This window comes from Oncorhynchus mykiss, chromosome 11, assembly GCF_013265735.2.
Source record: "Oncorhynchus mykiss isolate Arlee chromosome 11, USDA_OmykA_1.1, whole genome shotgun sequence".
Taxonomy (NCBI): Eukaryota; Metazoa; Chordata; class Actinopteri; order Salmoniformes; family Salmonidae; genus Oncorhynchus; species Oncorhynchus mykiss.
In genome coordinates this window covers 65040922-65053779 of record NC_048575.1, presented here as the reverse complement: position 1 = coordinate 65053779, position 12858 = coordinate 65040922, and the positions used below count along the sequence as shown (strand labels likewise).

Below are 12858 nucleotides of genomic sequence, written 5' to 3'. Positions count from 1 at the left end.
AAACAAACAGAGGAATTTGTGCCATTGTTGATGCAGAGGGTTGAGTGACAGGGCTGCATAGCAGAGGAGCCTGTCAGCAGAGCTGGGGAGAGGTCAGTGTGACCACCCCTACGTGCTACTCACTGCACAGCCTCCGACAAGGAACTGACCTAACAACCAGTGAGACCAACCCCCAGACAAAATACACGAACTCACACACGCGGACGCAGGCATAGACAAAGGCACCCATGCACACACAGAGGACATCATTATTTTAATGGGAGTCATCAGTGCAATCTCATATTTTATTCCTTCCTTTACACATAAATAATGCAGTACGGAGCTTCATTGTAAATTAGGCTACTCTATTTACAGTAACTAAAGTTGGTCGCCAGGTGTCATCAGACATGCCCTCCCCAGTTGTGGGTTTTAGTGCAAGTCATCATTAGCTGGCGACCTGAAAGTTTAACCCTGACCCCAATGAGCAACTTAGCATTACGTTCTGCAAGGCTGACGCGGTTGTCCAATTCAAGACCCAAGGCACTGTCTGTATATCAACAACAACGAATAAAGACATTCCAAACAATTCAGCCACAAATATGATTGACTTTAAAAAAAATAGTGCGTTTGCACAGAAAAAGCAGTAGTCAGAAATAAGAAAAGAACGTAAACAGACAATACATTATTATCTGTATGTAGCCTTGGGCTCAGAGGCAGCCTAGTCTCTAGACCGAGTGCAGAGACATTAACTTATTTATCTATCCATGGAAAATACAACAGTTAGTCAGTGTTTTGCATGTCCCCAGCCTTGCAGCTAAGAGCATGTGGGCTAACTTTGTGCTGTTCTGTGGGTGATAGAGTCAAGCTGTTGCTGCCAAGCGGGGGTTCAGGGTTCTTCAGTCAGCACCCCGTCCCTGAACAGAGCACACAGGAATCCCCCCTCCTTCTACACCTTCTCCATAACCTCCTCTACCTCTCCCCATGTCCTGGCTGCATCCCTCGCTCTCAACCCCAGGTCCATATAAACCTGGTAGGGCTGCTGCGCCCTTCTCTCCTCCATCTCTCCCCATCTCTCCCTCTATCGCCCGTGCTGTGCGCTGTCACTCCCCTCGTCAGGATCATTAATCAGGCCAGGCAGATTAGACTTCAAACATAAATAAACCAGCCCAGTTCCCTCCTCTTAGACCCCTCACCTCCACCACTCCCTACTCTGCTCCACTCAATTCAACTGCATGACTTGTCCAGTACTGCATAGTTCTATGCTTCCAGTGGTTATTTATTTATTTCATCTTTATTTAACTAGGTAGGCTAGTTGAGAACAAGTTCTCATTTGCAACTGCGACCTGGCCAAGATAAAGCGTAGCAATTCGACACATACAACAACACAGAGTTACACATGGAATAAACAAAACATACAGTCAATAATACAGTAGAACAAAGAAATAAAAAGTCTATATACAGTGAGTGCAAATGAGGTAAGATAAGGGAGTTAAGGCAATAAATAGGCCATGGTGGCGAAGTAATTACAATATAGCAATTAAACACTGGAATGGTAGATGTGCAGAAGATGAATGTGGAGGTAGAGATACTGGGGTGCAAAGGAGCAAGATAAATAAATAAATACAGTATGGGGATGAGGTAGGTAGATAGATGGGCTGTTTACAGATGGGCTATGTACAGGTGCAGTGATCTGTGAGCTGCTCTGACAGCTGGTGCTTAAAGCTTTAAGGAAAGGGTGATTTTAAAAAAAAAAAAAAATTATTTTTTTATTTTACCTTTATTTAACCAGGCAAGTCAGTTAAGAACAAATTCTTATTTTCAATGACGGCCTGGGAACAGTGGGTTAACTGCCTGTTCAGGGGCAGAACGACAGATTTGTACCTTGTCAGCTCGGGGGTTTGAACTCGCAACCTTCCGGTTACTAGTCCAACGCTCTAACCACTAGGCTACCCTGCCGATTGGGTGAAGGACTCGTGTAAAAAGACGACCTTGACATTGTTTGAAGACTTGAATAGTACGACAGAATGTATGTGACTATTAAAAAAACAGTATAATGTCATTTAAGAGAAATAAACAAAATGGCCTTCTCAGAGGGTAGGGTGATGACTGAGCTGAACTGTGTAAATACACAATGTTATCAGTTGGCACTACAAAAGTCTCCACGGCCTCCACATTTATTCAATTACAGATATCTTAAATATGGATTAGAGGATTAAAATGTGGACCTTGAATGCATGAGGGCTTATTCTTCATACACAGACTTCACTAATCTATCATTTCTTGACCGGCAAGGAAGAAAAAAGGGCAATACCGCCACCATTAGGTAGTGTTAGGTACCTCCACTACTGTGGCCCGGCCCAGGCAGTTCCCTCAGTCTCCATCACTCCCATAGAGGGAGGGATGGGTTGCCAGAGACTGCTGGACAAGGTATCCCCACACACAGACTGACAGAGGCTGTTATTGCAGTCCCACCGTATTCCTTTGTGCATTGGAGTTGAGTGGGGAGAGGGGAGGGGAGAGGGGCAGAGTGCTGGAGAGGGGCAGCAGCACTGGCCAGGCCCCGGCTGGCCCAGCGCAACACCTCTCTGACTGACAGTCGGCCTGCCGACTGTTTGTGTGTGTCCATGGGAAACAGGGTGGTGTCACAGCGGCGACGGCCATGAGAACATCAATCAGTGTCGCCCAGGCAACGCATGTATCACTCAAGACTAATGGACAGGAAGCACAGGCGGAGAAACAACAATATTTGCAGAATATATTTCAGAAACATTAGTTGCACAGCTTTCTCTCTCTCTTATACAGTCCTGTTTCAACAAACTGGAATGGGCCCTAATCCTGATTTATGAGCCTGTTTATTTAAAGGACGATGCTTGTGGCTGGACGTTTCACTAACCTGGATCTAGAACTCCTTATGGCTTTCAGAGAGGGAGTAGAGGAGAGTACTTACATTATGGGGCTAAATTGGATAACCATTGCCTGGTTAATGAGGCCACAAGTCAAACCTGACACAAATCTGGCTTTCCCTGCATATAGCATTACAGCCATGACCTGGAGGACCCTGCAATGATACGACACAATCAGGCACGAGAAACTGGGCCTTAGTATTCATAAAGACTCTCATAGTAGGAGTGCTGATCTTGAATCAGGTCCCACCCTGTCTATATAATCTTATTCAATAGTACCTAGAAGGAAAAACTAATCCTAAATCAGCAGTCCTACTCTGTCTGAGACTATGAATACTGTCCCTGAAACGCCGTAGAACTGAGAGACATTTTAGGCTGATCGAGAGAGCAGCTATAGGATTACATGGACAGTTATGTAGAATTTAGGAGAGCACTGTCACTTTTTCCCTGTCTCTATGAAGAGGTTCCTTCCCTTGTGCTCAAGTGTGTTGAGAGAAGGGGGTGCTTAACTTCAGCAGCCGGTAACCGTGGCGTCCAGCCCTGAGCGCTTGCTGACGTTCACTTTGGTTAGCTCCTCGGCACAGGTGGGGTGGATCACTACGGTCTCTGTCAGGTGAGTGAGGGTGGCTCCACACCTGGAGAGACAGACAGACATCTATCTCATTCATATAGCTGTCCGGAGAGCAACACACATTCTCCTATCTTTAAGTTTCTCTTATTAGTATCCCTCTGCTGCTGTAATGATAAGGCTCACCTTGTCACCTATATAGTCACATTTGTTTACTGTCTACAACTTACATGACATCTAATGTCCATTCATTTTGTGTAGATTTATTATTAACTTAATCATTAATCTACAGATCCAACATATGTTAGTTTAAGTAATTTACATTAGACCCAATATGTTTTAAAAAGCACTTTAGCAGTTTCTTAAAAACTTGCCACAACAGAACACTATCATCTATTCTGAGTGCCTATCTAAGTCCATCTAGCAGAGTTGTTGACTTACTGGAAGCCCATAGCGAAGCCCTGAGTGACCTCTCCAGCGTTTGAACTGGTGAAGTGCAGGCCCAGAATCCTCTGGCCTCCATCCCGCTCACACACCACCTGAGGCAGGGAAAGAAACAACGTTACACCAAACCTCCAGGCTACAGTCCAGAGGAAAAATAAAGCTATTAAACTACACTATAGACTACCCATTATGTGCCAGATGGATGATCTAAGGTAAGGTATCAACATTCACATAACTTCCCCAAAATTCACAGATTTTCCAGATCTCCAAGAATCCTGGTGGAAAATTCCTATAAACAGGAGGGAATAAGCAGGTAATTTGGAATCCCTGGACATTTTGGGAAAGTTAGAGGAATTTTGCAACGCTACTCAGAGCTGTCCTGACCTTAATGTAACACATGCTGGCACCTCTCAGCCACAGTAAACTCCAGAAGCTTGTAGAAGGCATGGTACACCTGGACACAGAGAGAATCATGTCCATTAGTCCACCAACGATACACAGTCTAGTATCATTTATTTATGTTATTAAGCCATCACTTATTGTTACGTTACAACATAATTACCGTCAAAAATTGAAGTACCGAAGTAAAACCAGAGTTTGTGTCCATAAAATAATTTTACAATACTTGCTTGTGTTAGGAGGTAGGCCCTACTTCATAGATCGTTCACTAGAACATGGTATTACAATACTATGCTTTCACAACTCTTCGCTTGTTTAAAAAAAAGGTGCATTTGAGATCCTGGTTTCATGCTGTGTTTTATATTGAGTCAGCGTGCATGCCGACACAAGTCGCAGGCCAGGCCATGCACACAGGCAGCTGTCAGGACCCATGGTGCACCTCTCCTGCTGCGGTGCTTTAGATCACACAGTGCCTGTCAGCACCTGATACACACCTCAATCAGGCCCTCTGCTCACCTGTCAATCACACACAGGAGCTACGCATCACTCTACATCAAGCTGGGGCTCTCTAGGTGCAGGTGTTAGCAGCTGGCACACTGCACACACACAGAGCAAAACACATACGACTTTGCATACATGTATAAAGTAGTAAACAGAGGAACATCTGCATTCACAATCCTGTAAGAACTGAAAGCTTCCCCAACAAACCATAATTTTCTCAAATCTTCTTAAAACCCAAAACATGGGCCAAGATAGAATACCAGCAACCATGTTAGTGGTTTAGAATTAGGTTTACTATACCTCGATGGAGTCCTGGATGGATGGATGTCTGCTCTCAGCCTCCTCCTCTGAGAGGCCCACACAGCCATACTCCAGAGGGGTGAACACTGTGGTGGCAACCTACAGACACAATCGATCAGAGAGCACACAAAGTCTTGTTACATCACGTCCCATGAGGATAGACAGCCCCACAGAGCAGTGCTCCAGTGGGGTGGCAGCCTGACAGACAGACACTGACAGAGATACAACTAGGGTTGCACATTTGTGGGAATATTCAGAGGTGGAAACTTTCCGTGGGAATTAATGGGAATATATGGGAATTAACGGAAATATGCAAATAAATATTAATACCATTTAAAATGTAGATGTTTTTTGTATTGGATATATTTACTATATCATATGGAGACAAACATAAACCTTTCACCTTATCATAAGTAGACAATTGCAAATGATGAAATCCTTCCAATAGAAAAAAATACAATTAGTTACAAATTGAACTTTAAATGAGTTGACTCTTCACATGGGATGATTTCACTGAACAACAAATGGGGATATTGAATGATCCCCAATGATCCATCACATCTCCCAAAAACATTTTCAACATACATCTGTAAAATGATAACCAAAGCTTTAGTTTCTAGACTGCCTGCCTCTCAGGCTTCCATGTCTTCTCCCTGGACCTCCTCAATGTCCACCTCTTGAACATCAGACTGAGGCCTCATCTTCACAGTCACTTTCCAACCTTGTTGAGGATGGCTCGTTGTCAGCCTCAAAAAGCCTCAAATTGGCCCGGACGGCCACCAATTTTTCAACCCTTGCATTGGTCAGCCTGTTGCGTGCTTTGGTGTGTGTGTTCCCAAACAAGGACCAGTTGCGCTCTGAGGCGGCTGATGTTGGTGGGATTTGGAGGATGAGGGAGTCAACAGGGGAAAGAGACTCAAATCCGCAAAGTCCCTTCCACCAGGTGACTGATGAGATATGTTGGTACGACTGCCATATTGCATTGCCATCCCAAAGCCCTTGCTTGGAAGTATACTTTGCCAGACTGCCAAGAACCTTGCCCTCATCCAGGCCAAGGTGGCGAGACACGGTAGTGATGACACCATAGGCCTTGTTGATCTCTGCACAAGACAGGATGCTCTTGCCAGCATACTTGGGGTCCAACATGTACGCTGTGGCGTGTATGGGCTTCAGGCAGAAGTCTTCACGCTTTTTGATGCATTTCAGAACTGCAGTTTCCTCTGCTTGGAGCAACAATGAAGTGGGCAGGGGAGTACGGATTTCTTCTCTTACATCTGCAAGCAGAGTCTGAACATCAGACAGGATGGCATTGTCTCCCTCCATCTGTGCAATGGCTACTGCTATAGGTTTCAGGAGTTTCAGGCTGCTTACCACTCTCTCCCAAAATAAATCATCCAGGATGAACCTCTTAATGGGGCTGTCCGTATCGGCACACTGATATGGCTATTGCTTGGAGAGACTCCTTCCCCTCCAGGAGACTGTAAAACATGATGACAACACCACCCTAACGAGTGTTGCTGGGCAGCTTCAGTGTGGTGCTCTTATTCTTCTCATTTTGCTTGGTGAGGTAGATTGCTGCTATAACTTGATGACCCCTCATATACCTAACCATTTCCTGGCTCTTTTGTAGAGTGTATCCATTTTTTTCAGTGCCATGATGTCCTTGAGGAGCAGATTCAATGCATGAGCAGTGACAGCCAATGGGTGTAATGTGAGGGTAGGACTCCTCCACTTTAGACCAAGCAGCCTTCATGTTCGCAGCATGGTCTGTCACCAGTGCAAATACCTTCTGTGGTCCAAGGTCATTGACGACTGCCTTCAGCTCATCTGTAATGTAGAGACCGGTGTGTCTGTGCTCTTGTAGAATACTGGTTGAGGGGTGGAGATGATGTAGTTAATTATTCCTTGCCCACGAACATTCAACCACCCATCAGAGATGATTGCAACACAGTCTGCTTTCTCTATGATTTGCTTTACCTTCACTTGAGCTCTGTTGAACTCTTCATCAAGCAAATGACAAGATAAAGCATGTCAGGTTGGAGGGGTGTATGCTGGGCGAAGAACATTCAGAAATCTCTTCCAATACATATTGCCTGTGAGCATCAGAGGTGAACCAGTTGCATTCACAGCTCGAGCAAGACACTCATCAGCATTTATCTGACTACGTTCCTCCAAAAAAACTTTGATTCTAGGAGGACCATGAGCTGTTGCTATCGATGAGGTGTCGGATTCATAATATTCACCTTGAATAGAAGTAGAGGGACTTTTGTCAGAGGTTGCTTGTGAGCACTGAGGGAACTTTATGCACTTGGCCAGATTATCCTGCATCTTTGCTGCATTCTTCACATATGATTTGGCACAGTATTTGGAAATGTACACAGATCTTCCTTCTACATTAGCTGCAGCGAAATGTCTCCACACATCTGATAGTGCCCGTGGCATTTTCCTGTAAAGAAAATTTTAAAAATAGTTTTAAAATTCATAAATACAATTCCATGTACAGATAAATAGTTAAGCAGTTAGATTAAACAACTCCTTTGTAAGATACATGTTTTAAAATTAAACATGTATGGAAACAGGTGAATTAACACTCCGCAGTTAACAGGTTCAAGCAAGCTAGAACACACCTGGTAGTAAAAACTAACTAGCAGAAATGGTTAAGTTTGAAATGATTTAAACACACTTTGAATGTGTATGTATCAATCATGTATGTCATATAAAAATAGATTCACCCCACCCAGTATTGTAATCAAAACTTACCAGAAAGCATATAGTCTTTGGCTCAGACAGTGTAGTAGTGTGGGCTCAATAGCATCTCAATAGTGTTTAAGATCTTGAAAATCAGCTGTACATGTGATGGAAGAGTGCACTGCACATGTGATGGAAGAATGCACTGTGCATGCAGAGAGTTGCAATTCCATTGAATTGGGGATAGTTTAACCAAAATATGCCACAAGACCTAGAATTGCCTTATGTGTATCCCACAAAAAAAAGGTTCACTAGTAGCCTAGTGGTTAGAGCGTTGGACTAGTAACCGAAAGGTTGCAAGTTCAAATCCCTGAGCTGACAAGGTACAAATCTGTCATTCTACCCCTGAACAGGCAGTTAACCCACTGTTCCTAGGCCGTCATTGAAAATAAGAATTTGTTCTTAACTGACTTGCCTAGTTAAATAAAAAAGGTAAAAATAAGCTAACTTTTCTGATGAATTTAAGCAAAATTCCCCCAAATTCCAGGGCTTAACTTACCATGGAAAATTTCCGAAAAGTTTCCAACCATTTGCAACCCTAAATACAACAAACAAAGTTATAGCAGGATAGATAGGCAGAGCCATATTGCAGGCCTGTCACGTCGCCTACTGTATCTTCCAACATCAACAATAAGCACAATAAAGTGGTCACAGAACAAAGCTACAAAAGACCACAAAAAAAAGGAAACAGAGACGAAGAACCCAAACAATTGGCATTTAAGCATTATGTCTGTCATTATGAATAGTTTTGGAATGAACATTTGGAAAAGGGTGCAGACGTGCAGTGTGTACCATTTAAACCATAGGAGTCAAACCAGGCTGCATAATCCAGGGAAAACAACTAGGCATTAAAATCACACTCCACAGAAACTGAAAACAAACGCTTCAAAAGGTCTCATACAGACAAGCTGTGGAGAGATGGGGGAAAGCATGGGAGTAGTGTGTGTGCGCCTATGGGATGTGTGTGTGTTTTAGATTTTACTATTCTTGTGGGGACCAGAAGTCCTCACAAGGATAATAAAACAAGGAACATTCAAACAATTCGGGACATTTTGCCGGTCCCCACAAGGAAAAGGGCTATTTTAGACTTAGGGTTTAAGGTGAGGGTTACAATTAAAGTTAAGGTTTAGGGTTTGGGGAAAAAGGAAAAATGCTGTGTACTGTATGTGTGTGTCTATGGCGTGTACTGTACAGTGCATTGCAAAAGTATTCATTCCCCTTGGTGTTTTTCCTATTTTGTTGCATTACAACCTGTAATTTAAATGGATTTTTAGTTGGATTTCATGAAATGCACATACACAAAACAGTCCAAATTGGTAAAGTGAAAAGAAAAATTGGTGTGTGCATATGTATTCACCCCCTTTGCTATGAAGCACCTAAATAAGATCTGGTGCAACCAATTACCTTCAGAAGTCACATAATTAGCTAACTAAGTCCACTTGTGTGCAATCTAAGTGTCACATGATCAGTCACATGATCTCAGTATATATACACACACCTGTTCTGAAAGGCCCCAGAGTCTGCAACAACACCAAGCAAGGGGCACCATGAAGACCAAGGAGCTCTCCAAACAGGCCAGGGAAAAAGTTGTGGAGAGGTACAGATCAGGTGTACTGTCTGTGTGTACTAAGTGTGTATGTGTATGGTGTGTGTGTGTACTGTGTGTCTATGGTGTGTGTGCATGTGTGTGTTTATGGTGTGTGTGCATGTGTGCTGTATGTGTATGTGTGTGTGTGTGTATGCATGTATGTGTATGTCTATGGTGTGTGTGTGTGTATGGTGTGTATACTGTGTGTGTGTGTATGGTGTGTGTACTGTACGTGTACGTGTGTGTGGTTTGTGTCTATGGTGTGTGTGTGGTGTGTGTACTGTGTGTGTGTGTGTGTGTGTGTCTATGGTGTATATACTATGTATGTGTGTGTACTGTATGTGTGTGTGCCTACGGTGTGTGTGTGCCTATGGTGTGTATGCGTACTGTATATGTGTGTGTGCCAACGGTGTGTGTGCCTACGGTGTGTGTGCCTACGGTGTGTGTGTGTGTGTGTGTGTGTGTGTCTATGGTGTGTGTGTGTGTGTACTGTATATGTGTGTGTACTGTATGTGTGTGCGTGTTGGATGTCTACTCATGTTGTCGTAGTTCATGAGCTCATTGGTCTGGTCTGGAGGAGCTTCCCTGCCTTAACGGCGGTGGGGGTCAACTTAGGACAACCCTGGGAACACAGAACGCTAATGAGTGACAGGACAGAGAGAGAGGGAAGCAGTCAAATAGACAGTGTACATGCATGCATATTGTATGCGCTTAAATGTATGCAGGCTGTGTCACACAGTCACAGAGTCCACCTTCCTAACACAGGCCCTTCGGCTATTTAGAGAGAGTGGACAGATGTGCCTGTGAGTTACTGTGTAGACAGACCTGCAGCCTCAGAAAACAATGTCCTCAGAGAGGCAATTCATTTTTCATAAAACATAACACATAAATGAAAAATAAATAGCAATGGATATTTACAAGCAAATAGGCAGGGCAAGAATAGGCAGAGCAAGAATAGGCAGAGCAAGAATAGGCGGGGGCAGAAAAGGCGGGGGCAGAAAAGGCAGGGCGGGGCAAGAATAGGCAGGGCGGGGCAAGAATAGGCTGGGCAAGAATAGGCGGGGCAGGGTAAGAATAGGCGGGGCAGGGTAAGAATAGGCGGGCAGGGTAAGAATAGGCGGGGCAGGGTAAGAATAGGCGGGGCAGGGTAAGAATAGGCGGGGCAGGGTAAGAATAGGCGGGGCAGGGTAAGAATAGGCGGGGCAGGGTAAGAATAGGCGGGGCAGGGTAAGAATAGGCGGGGCAGGGTAAGAATAGGCGGGGCAGGGTAAGAATAGGCGGGGCAGGGTAAGAATAGGCGGGGCAGGGTAAGAATAGGCGGGGCAGGGTAAGAATAGGCGGGGCAGGGTAAGAATAGGCGGGGCAGGGTAAGAATAGGCGGGGCAGGGTAAGAATAGGCGGGGCAGGGTAAGAATAGGCGGGGCAGGGTAAGAATAGGCGGGGCAGGGTAAGAATAGGCAGGGCAGGGCAAGAATAGGCAGGGCAGGGCAAGAATAGGCAGGGCAGGGTAAGAATAGGCAGGGCAGGGCAAGAATAGGCAGGGCAGGGTAAGAATAGGCAGGGCAAGAATAGGCAGGGCAAGAATAGGCAGGGCAGGGTAAGAATAGGCAGGGCAGGGTAAGAATAGGCAGGGCAGGGAAAGAATAGGCAGGGTAAGAATAGGCAGGGCAGGGTAAGAATAGGCAGGGCAGGGTAAGAATAGGCAGGGTAAGAATAGGCAGGGCAGGGTAAGAATAGGCAGGGTAAGAATAGGCAGGGCAGGGTAAGAATAGGCAGGGCAGGGTAAGAATAGGCAGGGCAGGGTAAGAATAGGCAGGGCAGGGTAAGAATAGGCAGGGCAGGGCAAGAATAGGCAGGGCAAGAATAGGCAGGGCAGGGCAAGAATAGGCAGGGCAGGGCAAGAATAGGCAAGGCAGGGCAGGGCAAGAATAGGCAGGGCAGGGCAAGAATAGGCAGTGCAAGAATAGGCAGGGCAGGGTAAGAATAGGCAGGGCAAGAATAGGCAGGGTAAGAATAGGCAGGGTAAGAATGGGCAGGGCAGGGTAAGAATAGGCAGGGCAGGGTAAGAATAGGCAGGGCAGGGTAAGAATAGGCAGGGTAAGAATAGGCAGGGCAGGGTAAGAATAGGCAGGGTAAGAATAGGCAGGGCAGGGCAAGAATAAGTGCAGATTCATAGCGCAAGTTCTAAGTGGAATTTTGTTAACTTGCAGAATTGCATTCGGAATAAAATAGTACAGTCTTGAACACACAATCATTACAATGGCATTGACTAAAGGTTTCTAAATTGTTTTTCAATGTGCTAAGCAATCATAGCTTTTGTATTCGCTCAAGAATCTTCCCCACTCCACCTAACTGATTGTTAACAACATGCTGCTTCTCACTGAACTGTAATGTACTGACAAGGATTGGAACATTTTATTTATTTAACCAGCCAAGTCAGTTAAGAACAAATTCTTATTCTCAATGATGGTCGATTAACAATGTTTACTAGTCCAACGCTCTAACCACTAGGCTACCTGCCGCTGTGGTTGTGTCCCAAATGGCACTCTATTCCCATAGGGCTCTGGTCAAAAGTAGTGCACTATATAGGGAATAGGATGCTATTTGAATTGCAAACTGTGGGTCTGGATTTATGCCAGATAAATGTCCTCTAGAAAAACACTGAAATACTCTAACAACACAGAAAACTGCAGAGCTGCAGGGTGAATCCTCTCTGAAAGCATAACTTAAGTCATCAGCAACCTGTTTGATTACCACCACTGTTGCACATCCTGTTGTCCAAGACAGCTCCTCTGGCACTGGAGGTGAGCGTGTGTGTTCGTGAGTTTGTCTGAATGTGTGTGGTGATATTTGAGTACCTGTGTTTACACACCATCCCGATCTGCGTCATAGATATGCGTTTCTTGGCAGTGCCAAGTGCTCTTCAACATCAACACAAAAAGGTGCTCCGTCTGGACATATCGAATTAATATCAATCCACCCCCTTTTAAAAATTCTCCCAGTATGTGAAAAGATGACAGGCATCAGGACTAAAAGTGACTCTCTGTGTCAAACTAACAGTCTGGAGAGGCCTGTTTTAGTTAGGAAACCCATAGCTGGCCAAATGAAAAGACAGGACTGACATTTAATACAAGTAGACAGAGTATTGTGATACAGCAGTACAGTAGTTAGAAAGGAGATCTCTGTTGTGTAGATCCAGCTGCAGTGAGCGCCAAAAGTATTGGGACAGTGAAACATGGTCCCATACTCCAAGCACACAAAGATTACATCAAGGTTGTGACTCTACAAACTTGTTGGATGCGTTTTCTGTTTGTTTTGGTTGTGTTTCAGATTATTTTGTGCCCAATAGAAATGAATGGTAAATAATGTATTGTGTCATTGTTGAGTCACTTATTTTAGGAATATATTTCTAATCACTTCTACATTAA

The 12858-nt window shown here is 44.5% G+C and overlaps 1 pseudogene; it reads right to left on the bottom strand.

Annotated features, from left to right (window-relative positions):
- Positions 1-1815: 1815 nt before the first annotated feature.
- LOC110536239 overlaps positions 1816-12858 on the bottom strand; it is a 31952-nt pseudogene continuing 20909 nt past the window's right edge.